This window comes from Elephas maximus, chromosome 2 (genome assembly GCF_024166365.1).
Source record: "Elephas maximus indicus isolate mEleMax1 chromosome 2, mEleMax1 primary haplotype, whole genome shotgun sequence".
Taxonomy (NCBI): Eukaryota; Metazoa; Chordata; class Mammalia; order Proboscidea; family Elephantidae; genus Elephas; species Elephas maximus.
Window position 1 is genome coordinate 235,030,467 of NC_064820.1, and position 18,402 is coordinate 235,048,868.

Consider the following 18,402-nt stretch of genomic DNA (forward strand, 5'->3'; position numbering starts at 1 on the left):
GGAAGATTTCCAGTGAATTAGAAGTTGCCAAGACACTTTTGACATCGAGACCCATCTAATGCTATAAAATGTGTCATTCTATGCGGCAGAAAAAAATGAGATAATAATTGTCTAAGTTTTTTTTAAATATTGTTGTTGTATGCCTGTTGAGTCCATTCTGACTCATAGTGACCCTCTAAGTCACTTTTGATTAGCAGCCAAGAGCTTAACCATTGCACCACCAGCCTTCCTTAGACAGATTCCTGTAAACCGAAAAATCTGATACACATTAGTAAATATTAAAATGATATTTTAGACATTTACATCTTTGAGGCCATTTCTCCACCAAAGATTTTACTAAGGGCCACCTTCATGTTCCTGTTTCTCAAACTATAAATGACAAGATTCAGAGTAGGAGGTAACAAGGAGTATAACACAGACATAAAGAGGTTCACTGATGATGGGGATTCCAAGGCTGAACCTAAAAAAAAAAAAAAATCCAAAAGAGAGAAACAAGGTCACCACAGTTAGGTGGGGCATGCAGGTGGAGACAGTTTTGTACCTTCCTTGAGTGGATGGAATCCTTAAGACAGATGAGAAAATGTGAACATAGGAAACAACCATTAAAATGAAACATATAAAAGCAAAACAACAGCTAGCAATGATAAATGCATATTCTAAAATATGCTCCCCAGAACAAGCAAGTGTAAGCAATGATGGAATATCCCAGAAAAACTGATGAACTACGTTGGGACCACAGAAATTGACGGAGAATGTACCTGCTACGTGAATGGATCCATAGCCACATCCACTGAGCCACGATGCAGCCACCATCTGCACACAGGCACCTCTATTCATAATGGTCTCATAGTGCAAAGGGTGGCAGATGGCAGCATAGCGGTCATAGGACATGACTGTAAGGAGGGCAAACTCTGTGCCCCCGAAAAAAATAACAAGAAAAACCTGTGAGGCACATCCCAGGAAGGAGATGGAACGGCTGTTAGAGAGTTCATGATGGACTTGGGGACAGTGACAGAGATATAGCATGTGTCAATTAAGGACAAATTTTTCAGGAGGAAGTACATGGGGGCTTGGAGATGCCAGTCGTTGGTGGTGAGGGTAACAATGACGAGGTTCCCCCATCAGTGCTGTCAGGTAAATGAGGGCTGCATAGTTTCTGTAGCATCCAGTCATCAGGAAATCCCATGAGCAAGAATTCTGTTATGTCGGCTATTTTCTGAGGCATGCTGATTTTTGTCTGCAGAAACTTAAGAAAAGTAACATTTACTTCATTCACTTACACCCTCAGAACCTGCCTCTTTGTTGGTTCTCTAATTGAATCTACTGTGCCCTGAGGGGCACTTTAAGGTCATTAGAGTAGCCTCAGGAGTTACATCTTGCAAACTCTAATTTTAAACCAATGCACAGTAAATTATAATAACATAGTCTTTAAGAGCAGGCTAGAATAATTTACCTTCTGGTTGCCTAGGGCAGTGAAATACATCTTGCACATATGATAGATTAAAACTGGATCACTGACGTTTTTACCAAGTGTTCACGTTAAGCAGATCATGCATGGGCTCTTTAAAGACTGAATAGAATCCTAGAAGTATCTGCACATCCTACTCTGCCCATCAATTGTTCATAAAGAGCACATAGCTGCCATAGGTCTAATAACCAAAATTAAAATATAATAATTAACAGCTTATTTTCCTAAAAGGCAGTAAATATAATCAGGTAAAAAGAATGTACTTATTTAGACATACAAAGAGATAATGTGAGTGGGGAAATTTATAGCTGATGCTTATAGGTTTGGGAGAAATCCACTTACCTAATAGTAACACACTTTCCCTAATTTCTGGTGTCCATTCTTTAAAACGCTGGGGAAGTGAAGGCTGAGAATGAGGTTGACAGAGAGCACTTTCTCATACAGTGAGAAAGGCTGGATGAGGTGGGTCTCTTGTCCAATAGGAAGCATATTTCTGTTCAAATATTGCTGTTGCTCAGGTTTTCTATGCATTTACTGAGTTATTGTCTTTTTTCCATTGGCACACACAGGTTTAAATGAGTCTTGTGTTTGTCCTGCATTTTTATAAGAAGTTACGATTGACTAATTAGAATCAGAGTTAATTAAGTGTATTGGCAAAGATTCCTGAGGGGGACGATCATTTCCCAGAAGATGCTGTTATTATGGATGTGGAAGCTTTGTAGTGCAAAAATTTAAGTCTGTGGTTGGACAGTTGGCTTACCCAGTAGGATTTCCTGTTATGAGACCCATGTCATCAACTGTGGAATAATTTGTTGTTGGGTTTCTTCCCTCAATAGACTGTGTAGAACTTTACATTTGGTGGAAAGTGAAAAACAAAATTTTTTTTAATTCATGAACTCATATCTGGACACAAGTGATCAGCTATGTCGCTGCCTTTAGTACCTATTTTGATGTTATTTTTGTTTTTATCTATCATAAATTTGTGTAAGTCCATCTGTCATACAAAATAATCGAGTTGCCAGAAGATAAGAAACTTAAATTCCCTCTCTCAGCCTTCACTCCATTTTCCATTCTAAAATGTTATATTGCATTTCTTTTCTTTCAGTTTTCGGTCGATTTGTGACATATCACTGGGAAAAAAGGTACACTTCAGCACAGATGAGCTCTTTCCATGCTTTGTTCTATTTGCTTATTTTTCACTTAACATATTTTTCAGAACATTTACCAATACTGTTACAAATATATTTAATCCTTGCTTTTTAATGTTTGTGCGTATTTCAGAATATGCATACATTTTTCCTTTTTTAAAAATTTTTATTGTGCTTTAAGTGAAAGTTTACAAATCAAGTCAGTCTCTCACACAAAAACTTATACACACCTTGCTACATATTCTCCATTACTCTCCCCTCAATGAGACAGCCCGCTCCCTCCCTTCACTCTCTCTTTTCTAACCTTGTCCACCCACTCACACCCCCTCCAGGGAGGAGATACTAACACAGTCTCAAGTGTCCACCTGATCCAAGAAGCTCACTCCTCACCAGCATCCCTCTCTAACCCATTTTCCGGTCCAATCCCTGTCTGAAGATTTGGCTTTGGGAATGGTTCCTGTCCTGGGCCAACAGCAGGTCCGGGGACCATGACCACTGAGGTCCTTCTAGTCTCAGTCAGACAATTAAGCCTGGTCTTTTTACAAGAATTTGGGGTCTGCATCCCACTGCTCTCCTGCTCCCTCAGCGGTTCTCTGTTGCATTCCCTGTCAGGGCAGTCATCAGTTGTAGCCAGGCACCGTCTAGTTCTTCTGGTCTCAGGATGATGTAGTCTCTGGTTTATGTGGCCCTTTCTGTCTCTTGGGCTCATAATTACCTTGTGTCCTTGGTGTTTGTCATTCTCCTTTGATCCAGGTGGGTTGAGACCAATTGATGCATCTTAGATGGCCACTTGCTAGCATTTAAGACCCCAGAAGCCACCCTTCAAGGTGGGATGCAGAATGTTTTCTTAATAGATTTTATTATGCCAATTGACTTAGATGTCCCCTGAAACCATGGTCCCCAAACCCCCACCCCTGCTACACTGGCCTTTGAAGCATTCAGTGCATTCAGGAAACTTCTTTGTTTTTGGTTTAGTCCAGTTGTGCTGACCTCCCTTGTATTGTGTGTTGTCTTTCCCATCACCTAAAGTAGTTCTTATCCACTATCTAATTAATGAGCACCCTTTTTCCACTCTCCCTCCCTCCCCCCTCTCGTAACCCTCAAAGAGTATTTTCTTCTGTGTTTAAACTATCTCTCGAGTTCTTAAAATAGCGATCTTATATAATACTTGTCCTTTTGCAACTGACTAATTTCACTCAGCATAATGCCTTCCAGATTCCTCCACATTATAAAATGTTTCACAGATTCATCACTGTTCTTTATCAATGTGTAGTATTCCATTGTGTGAATATACCATAATATATTAATCCATTCATCCATTGATGGGCACCTTGGTTTGCATGCACCATTTTTTCATATTGCAAACAAATTGTGATGGTTCTAACATATATATTTTTAAATATATGCACACCTAATTTCTTAAAATACTTTATTTGGGAGTAATTAATTGATCAAATAGCTTTGAAATTTCTATAAATACCAACCAGTTAATCTCCCAAACACATGGCAAATCTGTGCTCCTACCTACAGCATTCCATTTATACACATTCCTGCCTATACAAGAGATTTTTTATTTATTCATTTTTCTTGAACTTATGGGCAAAAACTATCTCACTGTTGATGTCATCCGCAGCTGTATTATTACCAGTGAATATAGGGTTGGAGATAGACATACTGTTGATGGGGTTACAATATTTAGAAATGAAGTATATTTAACGTTAATGTGATAAAGTAAGAGGTTAGGACAAAGGTGTACTGGAGTAAGAAAACAACGTCCTATGGTAACTCAGATCAACAGGAAGAAATGAAGGTAATAAAAATTAATTTAAAAAGCTAATATAAGAAACTCTCTGATATATACTTGCTCTTTTTTCTTCTCTCTGCTTTCTTAAAATCTATAAGATACAAAATAATAATTATAACAATGTACTGTTGGATTTATATATAGATGGGATTTGTATATCATAATACAAAAAAAGGGTCAGAATAAAGCTGTATAGGAATAAAGTTTCTAAATTTCACTGAAATTAAGTTGGTATAAATTTAAAGTATATTCTACTAAGATATAATAAATATTGTCACCCATTCGTGTTAAAAACTCTCAATGAACAGAGAAACTTTCTCAACTCAATAAAGAATATCCACAAAACCCTACAGCTAACGTCATACTTGATTAAGAGCTCCTCTGCTAATAAAATATTGACAGTTCAAAGTCATCCAGTGACTCTGTGGGAGAAAGACCTGGCAATCTGCTCCCATAAAGATTACATTCTAGAATATTCTATGGGGCACTTCTACTCTATCACATAAGGTCACTGTGATTCAAAATTGACTTGACAGCGGCTAACAACAACAAAAATGACTTCATATTTAAAGGTGAGGGATTGCATGTTTTCCCTCTAAGTTCAGGAACAAAGCAAGTGTGACTCCCTCTCATCCACCCTATTCAACATTTTCCTGGAAGTGGTATGATGAGACAATAAAATGTATACAGATAGGAAAAGAAGGAAGAAAAAAAAAAAAGCTGGATTTATTTACAGATTCCATGCTTCATAGAAAATCCCAAAAACTCAACAAAAAAATCCTGGAACTAATAACTGGTTACAGCAAGGTTGCAGGTTACAAGATCAATATGCAAATGTCAATTAGTTTCTACATAACCAAAAGAAACCACCAAACCCATTGCTGTTGAGTTGACTCCAACTCATAGCAACCCTATAGGACAGAGTAGAACTGCCCCATAGAATTTCCAAGGACAGCATGGTGGATTTGAACTGCTGACCTTTTTGTTAGCAGCCTGAGCTCTTAACCACTATGCCACTGGAATTTTCTTCTTTACAAAAACAGCATTGGTAAACTCAAATTGAAATTAAAAGCACAATACCATTTACATTAGCACCAAAAAATGAAATATTTAAGTATAGTTGTAATAAAATATATACAGTACCTATACAAAGAAAACTACAAAACATTAATGAAAGAAAGAAATGCAGAAAAAATAAACGGAGATCAAAGAGTTCATTAATAGTAGTCGAGTTCCATCTAGTTCTTCTGGTCTCATGACAAATCAGATAGCTGTTCACGAGGCAGCCAGACATGTATCTGATGTTCTCTTTCAATCCATGACCTTCCTCTTGCTCTGTTGCTCCGGTGAGTGGAGACGTCTTGAATGGCAACTTGCTAGCTTTTAAGACCCCAGTCACTACAGAACAAATTAGGAGGTAGAAAACAGAAGTCCTTAGAAACAATATTGGGCTAAGTGATTGGAATATCACTCAAAACCATGACCCTAAGCCTCCAAACCAAGAAAACAAATCCTGTGAGGTGTTTGGTTGTACACAAGCAGCCTCAACCACTGCCCACCCCTTCTTTTTTTGTAAACACAATATGTGTCAATTCAACATTTTTAAGGTGTAAATTTTAGTGATATAAATTACATTAATCAATTGTACAAACATTACCCTTAATTGATGTCGTTTCCCATCAACATAAATAAAAACTCACTGCTTCCCAAAGAGTGGATCCCCTTCTCCCCTCTCTTTTACCCCCCAATAACCACGAATAAACTTCAATCTCTATGTATTTGCCTATTCTTTTCATTTCATATCAGGGAAATTTTGCAATATTTGTCCTTTTATAATTGGCTTATTTCAGTCAGCATAATGTCTTCAAGGTTCACGCATGTTGTAGTAAGTATCAGTAATTTGCTTCTCTTTCTGGCTTAGTAGTATTCCATTGCATTTATGTATCACATTTTGCTTAGCTATTTGCTGATGGACTTTTAGTTTGTTTCCACCTTTTGGCTATTGTGAATAGTGCTGCAATGAACATTGGTGTACATATGTCAGTTCACTTCTCAACCCTTAAGGCACTTGGGTATATACCTGGGGATTGCTGGGCCATTCCATAGACAGATCCTGATCAAAATGGACAGGGGAATGCAAAACAAAATTTCAAATTCTCAACGGTATCCAAAATTTCGGGAGCCATTGAGGCTGGAAGAGCCCCTCAAATTATTGCCCTGAGATAATCTTTAAACTTGAAACCTCAAACCAAATCTATCCCCTGAAGTCTTCTTTGAACCAAAAATTAACTTATTTTAATTCATAAAGTGTGTCTGCTTTGAGAATTGTGCTCTTTTAAAGGAGCATCCACCTGAGATCAAATTGAGAACAGCAACTTGAAAGATTGGATGGGAAGCTTAGAGGGTAGGGAGTTTAAGGTAATGCTGGTGGGATAATGCAGAGAAGGATAGCGAGGATGGTAGCGCAACTTGAAGAATGTAATCAACGTCACTGAATTATACATGTAGAAATTGCACATCAGCTAATGATTGGTAAACACAAGTGGTATGTACATAAAATGGATTATTTAACAATAAATAAGAATGAAGTGCTGACACATGTTACAAGATGTATCAACCTTGAAATCATTATCTTGAGGGGAAATTGGCAAGATTGTTTGAAGGGTGTATGCTGTCCAAGAAATAGAACTCAGATTTTGCTTCTCTTGCTAAAAGAAGTCATACAAGACAAAATGTATAAACTGAGGAACAAAAAGCCTGGGCCAGAAAGTAATACTAGGCACTAAAACATGTGGAAAAGAAGAAAGGGACTCAGGATGAGAAACTCTACTGAGCCTTTCTGAAAGAAGTAAGTGAGTCACAAACCCATGAAAGAAGGCATTAAAAAGTGATGAGCATGCAGAAAGCAAAAAGATAGCACCAGAAATAAAGTAGGGTCAAATGCTTGTTCATCTTTGAAAATTTTCCAAATCAAGAGCAAGCATGGAATAATTCATTTACCCTCTCTAGAAAGTAAAGAAATAATGGGCAAGCAATTGTTTTCCCCAGACATGGCAAATATTGGTTATAATCAAAACTTGGATGGTAAAATTGTGCCATTTGACTTTAAGTTTGTCAATTAAAAACATATTTGGAGTTATTTAAGGAGAGGCTTTATTCATAAAGAAAGACAATGATCTGATCTCATAAATTTGCAAGTGACTCAAAATCAAACAGAAGAAGTCTTCTATCATAGGATAAGGAGAAGCAAGCTGAGATTAGCAGGACTTTTTTAAGGAGAAGCCTGACAAACAATGGGAAATGGCCAATGGAGTCTGAGAGGACAAGGGTTTCTCTGTGGCCAGGTGATTCCTAGAAGCTGATAAGGGGTGGGGGGAACACACTTCACTTTTTTAGTGCTTGTTGAGACTAGAGGCAAGCAGAGTTCAGGGGTCTGTGGAATGGAAAGAAGCCTGATTAAAGGCAAAGTTGTTAAGAAAAGAGCAGTTGTGAACATTTGGTCAGATTCATAGGTCATGAATTCTAGAATCATATCATTCCAACACGGCTGAAATCCAAAAGAGGTATCTCCAGTACCTTTATTACTATTACTGTAATCAAAGAACATTACTTTCCATTTACCCAAAGTCATTCCATGTGCCCTATATTTGGTGTGCGGGGCCAACGGTGTGATGTTCTTGTGTGACTGGAAACTTTGGCTTATGGGATGTTTGGAAATAAACTAATCTGTGAATCCCTGAGAGGATTACTCTTATTCCAAATCAGAAGCAGTTCAGGCAGTAGAATCAGATAGAATCCACCAATTTCTAAGGCATGTCAAGCCTTCTAACTGACTTTGCATTAAGTGAAAGGGGATCTCATCACTGTGTATCTTGTCTCTCTCTGAGATACTGATAATGAATTTGCAATGGATTATCTCTCATAATTACACTGGAATTTTTTTCAAGGTATGTAATCTCATCATAGAAAATTAGAATATTTAATCTGAGTAAAGAGACCAGACAACAGTAAGGAGTTGAATACAATATTAAGTTTTCGCCTTTTGGTGTATTAAGGACTTTACATTAATAAAGCGACAAGAAGTCCTTTTTTTGAGTGATATATTTTCAGAATGGAGCCCTTGTGGTGTAGCAGCTAAGAGCTCAGCTGTTAACCAAACAGCTGGCAGTTCAAATCCACTCCTTGGAAACCCTATGGGGCAGCTCTACTCTGTCTGATAGGGTCACTATGAGTCGGAATCAACTCCACAGCACCGGATAACAACAAAAGCATGTTCAAAATAGGAGCTCGGGTTGCATGGTGGTTAGGTGCTTGCCTGTTAACCGAAAGATCAACAGTTTGAACCCACCAGCCACTCTTCAGCACAAAGATGTGGCAATCGACTTCCATAAAGATTATAGCCTTGGAAACCCAATGGGGCAGTATTACTCTGTCCTATATAGTCACTATGAGTAAAAATCAATTTCATGTTATGTTCAAAATTGAAAGACCAACCAGATGTCCCAGAAGGACACCCAGAACAGCTGTGGTAATAAGGGAGAGCAACCTCAAGAATGTAAGAACAAGACAGCATGATACAAAAATGGTTGTTCCTCCCAAGAGGTGGACAGCTATGGCCCTGGTGTCCAGTGTGAACCCTCCAGTCCATGGACAGATGGCTGTGAAATACTGGTGGGGAGGAAGCACTTAAATTTTGTCTTGTGTTACAACGAGGAGGAGTTACTTCTTAATAGTAAGGGTGGGAACTTGTTTCATGCCCTATTCACTTCTCCCTAGAACCAAACCATTTGATGTCCAGTCAACTCTGACTCCTGTCGATCCCATGAGTGTCAGAGTAAAACTGTGCTCCGTAGAACTTTCAATGGCTGTGATCTTTCAGAAGTAGATCATCAGGCCATTCTTATGAGATGCCTCTGGGTGGATTGAACCTCCAATCTTCCTGTTAGCAGTCAAGAATATTAACCATTTTCACCATCCAGGATGAAATACCTGATAAGTGATAACACTGGGAAAGTGCTTGATTTTGTATAGCTGATGTATTAGAAAAGCTGTCAGTGCTTTTTTTTTTCTCTCGCTCTCTCTCTCTTCATAGTAACCCTCAGTCTATATGTGCTCTAAACCCAATTATAACTAACCATTTTCCAATATCTGTGTTACCGTATGGGTTAGTTTGGAGACAGTACTGACCCAACAGTTTACATGTCATAGCCCTGCCCTCCACCTTGTACTTTATCAGGGACATTTTTTCCTCTTATTGATTTGATTTCTGAAGTGATCTCCAAATATGTTTTGAATCCTGGAGATGAAAAGGGATTTTACTTATAATGTCCCTAAAACCTCAAATACACTTTGTTATACAATTTCCACGGCCATATTTTCAGCCTCATCCCACCGCCCGTGAACATCCTCCATGAACTTCTTTCCACTAACAATGAATTATACAATGCTTACTTTCCACCTATCTGCATTGGCTGTTTACATTGATAATGTATCGTCAATATATATTGCAAATATTTTCTAGTAAGTCAGATGTTCTTTCACCTTGTTTATATTTTAAATGAATACTTTTATTCATATGATGTGAATTTATAATCTGTTTTTTTATTTACTTAATTTTTTCTAGAAAGTTATCCCATATCATAAAATGAGAAAGTATTATTCTAAGTTTCCTTCTCCTTGTATTTTAACTTAATTTATCACATTTCATTTTTCAATTGCCCTAAATTTTATGGGATTCTTATAGAATGAAGTATTTTCCAATCTTCTCTAATAGTCAAGCTATTTATCCTAGTGTCATTTATGAGTAGTTATTTATTTTCCCAATAAAATGTGATTTTATTTTTTTATCTATGAGATTCTGTATGGGAGAATAATTACTTTCTGCTGTTCAGAGCTGGTCCTTCTTATCTCATGTTCCATTTGAAATTCAGTACCACAGAATCAAATTTATATCTGTTATCAACTTCAACTGCATCAAACATATACAATGGGAAATTATTTTCCCTAAAATATTCAAAGTGTCATTTTAATATCTTCATCAGATTTTGTAGTTCTATTCATAAAGTCTCCATGTTTTCATGTAATAAACACTTAAATTTTTATTCAGAAGTGCCACAATTCCTTTTGTTTGGTTTGCTGCTGTAGCAACTATTTCAGGAAAACACGAAAAGAGAAATTGATAGCCCAATTAATTCAGAAACAGAAAGAGTCAGCCTGTAAAATTATTACTTATCCCTCAACTACCAGTAAAACTACACTGAGTAGACCAAGAAGCATACTTGGTCAGAGATTTGCATGGGAAATGTCATTCCTGAAACTTAAAAACCCTGCCACCTTCGAAGGATTTGTTATATACACCTTTTAGTGATGTAAGGAAGCCAATAGAAAGTAAATTAAAACCACCCAGAATATTTGAAATCACTAGCATATACAGGTCCCAAATGATGTCCCGTTTCTTTCCACAACTGCAGTGCATAAACACACCCCAGTGACTAAGTTAGTAAAACCATTTTGTTCAGTGGAATCGACCCCAGGCAGCAAGTTAACATCAAAGAACGCGAGTGAGGAAGTTACCCAGAGAGCCTACTTAAAGTATCTAAGAGATTAAAGAAACACAGGAAAAAAGAAAAAAAAAAAAGGAAGAGATGAATCTTTAACCAGGACATTTGTATGAAAACAAGCATTTTAGAAGGAGGTAAAGTGAGCACCAATAAATAAATACTGTATTCATGGAGTTAAACATACAGCTCATGGTGTGAAAAAGAAAAAACTGGTTATCTAGAAGCAAGATCAGAAACTATTACAGGAAATTTAATACAACACTTAAAGCCACATGAGTTGTTTTGTTTATTTGTTTAAAGAATCTCCAAGATATGGAAGTGAGAAAGTAAAATTCCAACATTTATCTATCAGTAGCGCCCAAGAGAAAAGGGAGGGGGGATACTGCCTACGAAGCAAGAACGACTTTCCTGTGTAGAAATGAAATAACTTTCTATCTGGTCCCTCAAATGCTCACTGTTGTCTCACAGTCTGTCCTCAGGAACTGCGCTGCTTAGAAGCATCCCCTGTCTTAACAAGTTCCAATTAAACCAATGTCTTAGGTTGTTAAATTAGGCTCATTAGAACCAGTGGCTACTTCCCTTCCACTATGTGAGCTCAAGCACCACTGTTGTCTTCATTCTTCCTGGAATACAGTGCGCAAGTTGTTGCTTTTCTTAACCCTGAATAGATTATAGAGTATTATAATGCCATCAGGTGAAGCATGAAGGAACATTAGTCCAAATCAGCTCATTAAATTAGATTGTACTGGGGTGGGGGGGAGTCTACTGACATCCTATGATGTAACAGGAAATTATTACTGACTATGCCATATTTATGCCATAAGCTTTTAATTTAGATGGTCAATCTGACAGAGAATAGGATTTTTGTTTGGTTGGTTTTGTGAGCTATGAAGAAATGCCTGGCAATCTACTTCCAAAAATTAAATTAGCCACTGAAAACTCAATGGATCACAACAGTTCAATCCACAACCCATCATGGGGATGGCGCAGTACCAGGCAGCCTTTTTTTCAGTTGTGCATGGGGTCACCCTGAGCTGGAGGCCAACTCCATGACAGGTAACATCAACAACAACAGGCAAACAATTACACATACACACCACACACACACACCCTGTTATAGTCATATTCTAATAAAAATGTAATTAACTGTATTCTTATATAATCAAATAAGGTACAACAGAATATGTTTTTACTGAATTCTAAGTCAAATCAGAGCACTTAGCTAGTATTTTGGACTTGATTGTGCAAGACAGCAGCCACAGCACACGTATAGCCACTGAACGCTTGAAATGTGGATAGTACAAACTGAGATGTGCTCCAAGGTAAAATACACACCAGATGAAAGAATTAGTATGAAAAACATGTAAAATGTCTCGCAAATATGTATGCATTGCTTGCTAAAATGATATTTTATTTATATTTGTTTAAATCAATAAATTAATAAAGGTTGGATTCATTTTTTTTTTTTAAACTAGCTACTAAAAACCTAAAAAAAACACCCACTGTGGTCGAGTTGATTACAACTCCTAGCAACCCTATAGGATGGAGTAGAACTGCACCATAACATTTCCAAGGCTGTAAGTCTTCGCGGAAGCAGACTGTCACATCTGTCTCCTGCATAGGTCAGATCCGCTGACCCTTCAGTTAGCAGCTCAGTGCTTTCACCACTGCGCCAACCACCAGGGCTTCTAGCTAGCAACCAGAAAATTTAAAATTACAAATGTGTTTTTGTTTACATGTCTATTGGTCAGCGCTGATCTTGTGTAAAAATGAATTATGAGAGTGTTCATTTCCTTAAAAGGCCAGTTATTTTTCACATATACATTTTTATAATATTGGAGAAAATAACATTAATTTTATTCAATAAGAAAAATTAATATCTACTATTTTAATAAAAATATCACCTGGTGTTACTCTATAACAAATAATTAGCAATATAATTAATTTCTTAAAAACAGTTATATAATGCAAGCAAAGTTGAGAAAATTGAAGGAGTAGATAGCCACCAATGGAATAGTCAGAGATCTTGGCTGTGTTTGGGGAAAGAATATACTCTAGAGAAAGAACACAGTCCATTTTTGAGAACTCAGTTCAGATGGCTAAGGCAGACCAAGAAAGGTGCCATCTATCCTATTTCAGCTTCATCAAAAGCAGGGCAAGAGAGTGGATATAGTGACAGAAAGAAAAGGTAAGTAAATAGAGAAATAGAAGAAAAAAGAGAGTTTCTCACTTCGTGAAACCTGGAGCATTTAGTACTGTTTATGAGGTAAGAGGAACACTTAGGTGGTGCAAATTGTTAAGCATTCCACTGCTAACCAAAAGGTTGGAGGTTCAAGTTCACCTAGAGGCACCTGAGAAGAAAGGCCTGGTAATCTTCTTCTGAAAAATTATCCTTTGAAAATCCTACAGAGCACACTTCTACTCTGACACACATGCAGTCAACTTGAGCCAGAATTGACTTGATGGTAACTGTTATTTACTGGCTGATTTTAATCATCATCCTATGGGTTACGATTGATCTGTGGTTATAGCTGTTGCTGCTGTGTGCCTTGGAGTTGATTGCAACTCATAGCTACCCCACCCAACATAGCAGAACTGTCCCAAGAGTTTTCTAGACTATAATCTTTACAGGATCAGATCTCCAGGTTTTCCTCTCCAGGAGCAGGTGGTGGTTTCAAATCTCTGACCTTCCAGTTAGAAGCCAAGTGCTTAACCATTGCACCACGAGGGATCCTTATAATTGTAGCTACATAACTACTTTTATAACTTGTGAATGTATTTGTTTTGTATATAATACTTTCAGAAACTCAAATGGGTGAAATTATTATTTATTTTTAAATTCTAAAATAAGAAAAATTATGATGATAAGAAAAATGTGCAGATGAGATACCATCTCACCCCAGCATTACTGGCACAAATCAAAAAAACATGAAACAACAAATGTTGAAGAGGCTGCTGGGAGATTGGAACTCTTATGCACTGCTGGTGGGAATGCAAAATTATACAATCATTTTGGAAGACAATACAGCTCTTCCTTAGGAAGCTAGAAATAGAAATACCATATGTTCCAGCAATCCCACTCCTAGGAATATATCCTAGAGAAGTAAGAGTCATCACACGGACAGACATATGCACACCCATGTTCATTGCAGCATTTTTCACAATAGCAAAAAGATGGAAACAACCTAGATGCCCGTCAACAAATGAATGGATAAACAAATTGTGGTACATACAATTTGGAGTGTTACACACTGAGAAAGCATAACGATGAATCTGTGAAGCATCTCATAACATAGGTGAATTATGCTGAGTGAAATAAGTCAATCACAAAAAGACAAATATTGTATGAGACCACTACTGTAAAAACTCATGAAAAGGTTTACACACAAAAAGAAACAATCCTTGATGGTTACAAGGGAGAGGAAATGTGGGGATAGAAAAACACTAAATAGACAATAGGTAAGTTCTAACTTTGGTACAGGGTAAGACAGTAGATAATACTAGGGAAGTCAGCACAACTTGTACAAGGCAAGGTCATGGTAGCTCCACAGATACATTCAAACTCCCCAAGGGACCAAATTGCTGGGCTGAGGACTGTGGGGACCATGGTTTTAGCAAACATCTAGCTCAACTGGCGTAACATAGTTTATAAAGAAAATGCTCTACATTCTACTTTGGTGAGTAGCGTCTGGGGTTTTAAAAGCCTGTGAGTGGCCATGTAGGATACTCCACTGGTCACACCCCTTTGAGGGGCAAGGGAGAATGAAGAAGACTAAAGATACAAGGGAAAGATTAGTCCAAAGGACTAATGGACCACAACTGTCACGGCCTCCACCAGAAAGGTCCAGTACAACGAGGTGTTGCCCCGCTACTACCACTGACTGCTCTGACGGGGATCACAATACAGGGTCCCAGACAGAGCTGGAGAAAAATGTAGAACAAAATTCTAATTCAAAAAGAAAGACCAGACTTGCTGGCCTGACAGAGGCTGGAGAAACCCTGAGAGTATGGCCCCTGTACATGCTATCTGCTCAGTAATGAAGTCACTCCTGAGGTTCACCATTCAGCGAAAGATTGGACAGGACCATAAAACAAAATAAGAGCAAAGGGGCGCACCAGCCCAGAGGCAAGGACTAGAAGGCAAGAGGGGACAGGAAAGCTGGTAATACAGAACCTAATTTTGAGGAGGGAGAGTGTTGACATGTCATGGGGTAGTTAACCAATGTCATAAAACAATATGTGTATTCACTGTTTAATGAGAAGCTAGTGTGTTCTGTAAACCTTTGTCTAAAGTACAATAAAAAAAAGTTAAAAAGAAAAATGTGTAGAATAGTAAGACAGCCAAAGGATTCTCTTTACTCCTGTTTTCTACCGCTATTATAAAGTTGTAAAATCCAGTGACAGAAAATTGGACATAATAGGTTAACTTTGAAGAAATAATGTACGATAATGTAAAGAGGCAGCATCTGACAATGGTAACAAAGGAGATGAAACCACCAGAATAACCTTAAAGTCTGGGTTATTGACTGCATTGTGTGTTTCTAGACGCTCCACAACTTTCCAAGAAAAGAATACAAAAATCAGTGGGTCTGATTTCGATTACAGAATATACAGTCTAGTGTAGCTGTGACAAGATAAATGGAAGATACAGTAATGGTAACATACCCATTTGCCTTTATTAGGTGTCCATGCCATATATATACATATGTTGTTAGGTGCTGTAGAGTCAGTTCCGACCCTATAGGACAGAATAGAACTGCCCCATAAGGTTTCCAAGCAGCAGCTGGTGGATTTGAACTGCTCAGCTTTTGGTTAGCAGCTGAACTCTTAACCACTACGCCACCAGGGCTCCTATATATCTCTATATATCTATATCTATTATAGTTGCTTGGCAAAGCTCCAAACAGTTTCGTCTACAGTGGATGCTACACAAAGAACTGCTATTTATAGGTGTTTCACCTCTTTCTCCAGTTCCTTTCAACTCACTCTTTCAAAAACATTTGGTCCAAATTAAATGTCAAAGTGATAAAAGAAGTATTTTAAATAAATGTAATGCTGAAAAGTAAAGTGAGAAAATATCACTAGAAATTGTAAGTGACAAGGCTGTTGAAGTCAATATGGACGAGAATTTTTAAACTTGAAGATATTTAATGCATTCCAAAGACATAGATGGCCAAAATACATTTTAAAAACTTCTTTTGACTTAAGAGAAAATGCATGCCAATGTTTTAAAGACAGCAGAATACTTACATCTTTAGCAACATTTTACCACCCAGTAATTTGCCTAGGGCTGCCTTCATATCCCTATTCCTCAGGCTATATATGACAGGATTCCGGCTGGGAGGTAACACAGAGTATAACACAGACATGAAAAGATTCAGTGATGATGCAGGTTTATAGTTGGTGCCTAAATATGTAACAATGCCTGAAAAGAGGAACAAGGCCATCACAGTGAGGTGGGGCATGCAGGTGGAGACAGTTTTGAACCTGCCTCGAGCAGATGGAATCCTTAAGACAGCTGAGAAAATGTGAACATAAGAGGCAATCATGAAAAGGAAGCATAAAAAGGCAAAGGAAAAGCTGGCAATTATAAATGCATATTCTAGAATTTGCTCCCCAGGACAAGCAAGTGTAAGCAGTGATGGAATGTCACAGAAGAACTGGTGCACTATGTTGAGCCCACAGAAATTGACAGAGAATGTACCTGCTACATGGATGGATCCATAGACAAATCCGCTGAGCCATGACACAGTCACCATCTGCACACAGGAGCCTCTATTCATAATGGTCTCATAGCGCGAAGGATGGCAGATGGCAGCATAGCGGTCGTAGGACATGACTACAAGGAGGGCATACTCCGTGCTCCCAAAAAAAAAGAAAAAGAAAAATTTGTGAGGCACATCCTAGGAAGGAGATAGAATGACTCTTAGAGAGTTCAGGATGGACTTGGGGACTGTGACAGAGATGAAGCTGATATCAATCAAGGACATATTCTTCAGGAAGAAATACACAGGGGCATGGAGATGCAGATCAATGGTGGTGAGGGTGACAATGAGGAGGTTGCCCATCAATGTCATCAGGTAAATGAGGAAGAAGAGGGCTGCATACAGTCTCTGTAGCATCCAGTCATCAGTGAATCCCATGAGCAAGAATTCCATTATGATGGTTATGTTGGCTAGTTTCTCAGGCATGCTGATTCTTGTCTGTGGAAATAAAGATAACACCGATAACTAGTTCACTCAGATATGAACTCAGTAGTCCGAATCTTCTGGTTATATTAACAAGCAAAGGGTGGAGCAAACACCTTTAACATGGCTTGATTCTGTTTGGAGTGAAGCTTATCAGAAAAGTCTCAGGAAAATAGCATACAGTACAGCTCCACTTTCTTAATGGTAATGGAAGCAGTTAACGTACTGGGCTGCTACCCAAAAGGCTGGTGGTTTGAGTACATCGAAATCTGTCTCAGAAGAGATCCAATAATTTACTTGCAATAAATTAGCCATTGAAAACCCTATGGAGAATAGTTGTACCCTGACACGGATGGGGTTGCCATGAATATGAATGGATTCAAGTGCAACTGTATTTTTTTTTCTTGTGATATTAGAGAGAGCAAACTGAAATATGATTGGCATTAAAGGCAGTTAAGAAAAAGGCAGAGGATGAAACAAAGTGCATCTGTCCAGGAAGCAAGAAAAAGTTATATTGCCTCTCATGCCTTAGGAGATTATTATGCAGGTATAGGGGTTTGAGCCCTGGTAGAGCAGTGGTTAAGTGCTCTGCTACTAAATGAAAGCTTCATCCGAAAGGTTGGTGGTTCTAGCCCACCAGCTGTTCCACAGGAGAAAGACGTGGTAGCCTGCTTCCCTTGGAAACTCTATGAGGCAGATCTACTCTGCCTTACATGGCTGCTATGAGTCAGAATTGACTAGACGGCAACGGGTTTGGTTTTAAGGTTATGGGGGTTAGGATATATTCTACATTTAAAGCTATTAACACAGCCTTTCTCTTTTCTACTGACTGCTTCCAGGAGTCATTTGATAAACACTGCTCTTGACCTTGGTGAAAATGAAATAAAATATACCCACCACCATCAAGTCGATTCCACCTTATAGTGACCCTATAGGACAGAGTAGAACTGCCCCATAGAGTTTCCAAGGAGTGCCTGGCAGATTCGAACTGCAGCCCTCTTGGTTAGCAGCTGAGCTCTTAACCACTACGCCACCAGAGCTTCTGAAAATAAAATATAGTAGAATAAAAAGAAAAGCATGGGTTTGTGAATGGTGGTTAAAAATAATACAAGGAAGGTCCTAGGTAGAATAGGGTAGAGGCCTACCTTAGTATCACAGTGGGATGGTATCTTTTCTAGTTGACGTCAAATAGAAGAGTTTTTAGTAAAGTTTAGGATGTCCACACTGTCACTTC

The 18,402-nt window shown here is 38.2% G+C and overlaps 2 pseudogenes; both read right to left on the reverse strand.

Annotated features, from left to right (window-relative positions):
- Positions 1 to 299: 299 nt before the first annotated feature.
- On the reverse strand, positions 300 to 1,225 carry LOC126068629 (olfactory receptor 14A16-like; annotated as a pseudogene).
- Positions 1,226 to 16,226: 15,001 nt separating this feature from the next.
- LOC126070708 (olfactory receptor 14A16-like) lies at positions 16,227 to 17,171 on the reverse strand (annotated as a pseudogene).
- Between the last annotated feature and the right edge of the window lie 1,231 nt (positions 17,172 to 18,402).